This window comes from Aptenodytes forsteri, unplaced genomic scaffold (assembly GCF_000699145.1).
Source record: "Aptenodytes forsteri isolate BGI_AS27 unplaced genomic scaffold, ASM69914v1 Scaffold54, whole genome shotgun sequence".
NCBI lineage: Eukaryota > Metazoa > Chordata > Aves > Sphenisciformes > Spheniscidae > Aptenodytes > Aptenodytes forsteri.
In genome coordinates, this window is record NW_008796044.1 from 12,058,467 (window position 1) to 12,062,662 (window position 4,196).

Genomic DNA, 4,196 nt, shown 5'->3' on the forward strand with positions numbered 1-4,196 from the left:
TGGCCATGATTTTACGAGGTGGAAACAGCTGCTGTCTGAAAGTACGAACATGATCCAGACCTTCACTTGCCTACAGAGAGGAGGCTATTGCTGATAATTGCTAATTGCAGCTCAGTAAACCTAGTCAATCATTCTGCTGCAAGATGGAAAAGTGCATTGTGCATTAATAAAGTAACTTAATTTCACCATTCTGCATTTGCCACACTGCTTGCTTTGATCTCCACTAAATTGGATCATTACCTTGTTAAACTGAAACCAACTAATTTTCCCAATTGTCTTTTATGAACAGAAAGAAATCATCTTGCTGCCATGGAGAACTATGAACATGATAAACATGAAAAATTAAAATCCAGCTTTTCTTAATGCCCTTGTGCCCTGCTGTTTGTGAATGCATACCGTAATGACTGATTAATGACATGCCAAAGATGGATGACCAGAACAATCAGCCGGACAAATGCCTTTCAAGGAGGCAAACTGGGGAGAGAGGTGAATGTGCTTTTCTCATCAGACCCTCGCTTTTACTGGAAGGAGTGTGCGACGCAGCGTTCTCATGGGAGGAGGGTATGCAAGAATAGGATTATTCCATTATTTGACCAGGGGATGGTGTGTGCTAAAATCCCATCAGAATACCTTGCTTCAGGCAGGCTTCTTCATAGCAGGGACCTGAAGGAGATATATGACCTTGCTGAATACCCCCCGGGTCCTGCATCCTTGGAGGGCTGTAGCTTCCATGACCTGAGTTTTGAACAGAAGCAATATGAGAGGAGAAGCTCTTGTTCCAGGAAAATAAATGAGATCTAGTAGGATTTTGAGTCAGAAAAGTTCCTAGCTGTCATTTAAAACCAAGACCCAAATGGTGTGAGAGTGGATCAGGCAGAGGCCATCTTCTTTAATTTAAACAGTGAAAAGGAAATCAATTTCCCTGCCTCTGCCCATAGGGCCTGCTCTCTCACCTCTTAAGAACTTGGCTGAGTTTCACTCTGGGGGGAAGCAGGACTTGTTTTACTGTATCCACTCACACCCATGTTGAGCCAACCATTTAGCAACACCATGCTTCATTGCCTGGATGTGTCCTTCCTTTTGAATAATAAGCCTCTGTTGGAAAAAGCTGGGCTTGTGTGATTTATTTCAGATTACTGCCGCTTGTCGGACAGCAGCTTGCTGACTAGTGTTCCCCAGAGTTCAAGGCGTCTCAGAATTTCTGTCTCCAGTGCCATACCGGCTGGCTGGGAAACATTAGATGCTCCACTAAGTATGACAGCAGCTCTCTGCAAAGCTGCTGGGGAGAGGCTGGGCCGTCGACAGCAGAACCGCTCTGTCCGCTGTGCTGCCTTCAGAAGCTTTGCAAACAGCAGGGGAGAACAGCCCATGTCTTCTGCTCACTGCCTGGAACAGATTAATTCACAAAATTTCTCCAGGCTTGCACTTTACCTACGTAACCACTGCTGTGAACCTAAAATCACCAGGATTTAGCATGTAGGAGCATTTCTTGTGGGTAGTAGGAACCCCAGTGACTGATGGCCGTGGAGGGGGCTTGGGTCTGGCTCCTTGAGACAGAGCAGGTACATCCCAGTTGCCTGATTTTAGAGGGTTTTTTTAAGTCAGAGAATTGAGCTGTCAGTGTAGCAGGTCATGTGCCACCCTAGAGGCTCCAGGAGGACATTTTTACCTCTGTAACCCTGCCAGGTCTTTAACGGGCATGGAGGAACCCCTTTACCAGGGCACCCTAGCTTTCTGTAACCATCCACACCTTGCAGTCATTATCTCAGGGTGCAGAAATTTGTGTAGCACAGGGGTTGGGGCATGGTGTCCAGCAACACTACGCCAGGGCACAGCTGGGGCAAAGATTCTGCCTAAGGTATATGGAGAAAAATTTGATGGGGGCAATAAATCTGGACAACTGAGCATTCTGGCCCTAGTTCAAAACACAGATGAAGGCAGGATATCTACTATACCCTTAATATGCAGCTCCGTAGAAGCTTTAGCAAGGACTGGATGCACTGCTTGACTCCTGTGTCCCTGCAGTCTGATGCCACGTCTCTATCTGAAGGGTTGTCAACTCTTGATTTTGTGCATTTGTCTGCAAGGAATCAGATTTTGGTTAGAGCTGGAGTCAGACTTGCAGGGATGCCAGGAGCTGCAGCCTCTAGATAATTTGGTTCTCTCAGGGGAAAAAAGCCTCTCCAAGTGGCTGTTTCCATCCCATGAGGGTAAGCAACCAGTCAAGGCTACTCAGGAGGCAAACTGAGCTCTCAGCAAGTTTTACATCCAGGAATGCCCTGTGCCTTTTGCCTTTTCCATCCCTTCCTATGTCGAGATGCATAGTGACATCTCCACTTCATTGTTAATTGGCCACAGGCTATCTGTGTGTCTGTCAAATATGACCAAGACAAATTGAGGATAAATCCGTGGAGCCAAGAAAATGTATGGCCTTCCAGATTCCTCCACTCTCTGCCTCCTGTGAGGTTGCTGATGCTGGAGCTCACCGGTCCTTGCTGCTGGGACTTCTCCAACCATCGTCCAAGAGCTCTGGGATACCCATTTTTGATTGCTCCTTGCAGTCACTTCATCACAGGATGAAGCCAGAGTCCCCAACATTGTCTTCAGTAACCCCACTTTACAGGAGCTATCTAAGAATGAACAACAAAGGCAAAAACTTTTTCTCTGCTGAGACATGCTCATGCAACTCACAGCACACTCGAAGGCAGCGGCACAGATTATTCAAAGCATAGAGCCAGTTGCTTAATTCTGTACACAGATTCGTTCTGTTGGGCAGAGAGTTTCACTGCCTCTGTTTTGGTTCAGTGCATTCAAAGAATATCCTTCCAAGAGGACTCTAAGTGGATCCTGTGTATTTACTTCAGATTCAATAAAGGTAACTTAAGCAACTATCTCCATTGCATTGTGATATACAAGGTAATAAACAGCTGAAACAATTGATTAAATGCCATAGCAAAGCCATTTATAGAACGCGTACCACAAAGCAGCAGAGACACATCCTATTACCAAACATGCTCTACAAGTGGCTTCCTTTCAAAGCTTCCTCCAAACACAAGAGGACAGTCAGGTGAAAGAAATGCCCCTCTCTGCTCAGAGGGAAGGCTTTGGAAGCTGGCTCTGCTGGAAAGCAATCAGAGGGACACCACAGGGCTTTCAGAAGGATGAAGGAGAAAGGAGCTTTCTCCTGGGAGGCTTTTGAGCATTGTAAAGCTACTTCTGAATCTCATCACAGTGGGAGCCTGGCCTAAATGTCCCAGAAGAGACTTCAGGACAGGGGGAGGAGCACAGATCTGCCAGCTGGATTGTGACTCTGGATATTCTTCTCTTTGAGGTCAAATACACAATCACCTGAAAAAAATGTTGGTTCTCCTGTTTTGTTCTTAACCTTTTATTCCTGCTATGCCACTGAAACCCCATGAAGAGTTCAGAGGTCAAAGCCCTGCAGCCAAGGGTGACTTCAGCCAATACAGGGCTCCAAGGACAGTTTGGAGATAAGGCCTTAAATTAGCCATTAAAAAAAGTGAATTTGCCTTCTCCAGCTTGAAAGAACTCATCCAGCTCCCATGCCCTAACCTTGCCCACCTTCTTTTCATATTAACCCAGTCCAGGGAACCTTCAAGTATCACAACTTGGATTTCATATTTGTAGGAAAATCAGAGTTTCTAGGCGCCATAGCAGCAAGAACACACAGCTCCATGGCTGTTACCACCTCCCTTTTCTAAGAGCACATGCCCCATGCTGGTAGCACACAAGGAGATTACTACAGCCCCCTCAGACTCATTAATCTCCACCTTCTCATTCTGCCTGAGCTCAGGCAACGTGTTCTCCCTCCTTGCTTCAGCAGTTCAACATTGCATAATAATTCCCTTTGCCCATCTCTGTGGATACGAGGAAGCATTCCTGCTTCAGGGGAACAGGGAGCCTATCGGCTAAGAGACAAAGATATTGAGTTCTGTTTTTATTAGCAATAGAGTGGGTGAGCTTGTGGGTAGATAAGAGATTGGGTATAAATGATGGAGAAAGCTGAAAACAAACTAGTTTTGACTGCTTCTCAGAGTTTCCTGATCTGAAAGGTCAAAGGCTGAAAACTGTTTTGCGGCAGGTTAAAAACACCAAGATTGTTTTCCTCTCCCAATAGTTTATTCTATTTATTAAAATTATTTTTCATCTGCTGAGTGGCCTGCCCAAAACCAACA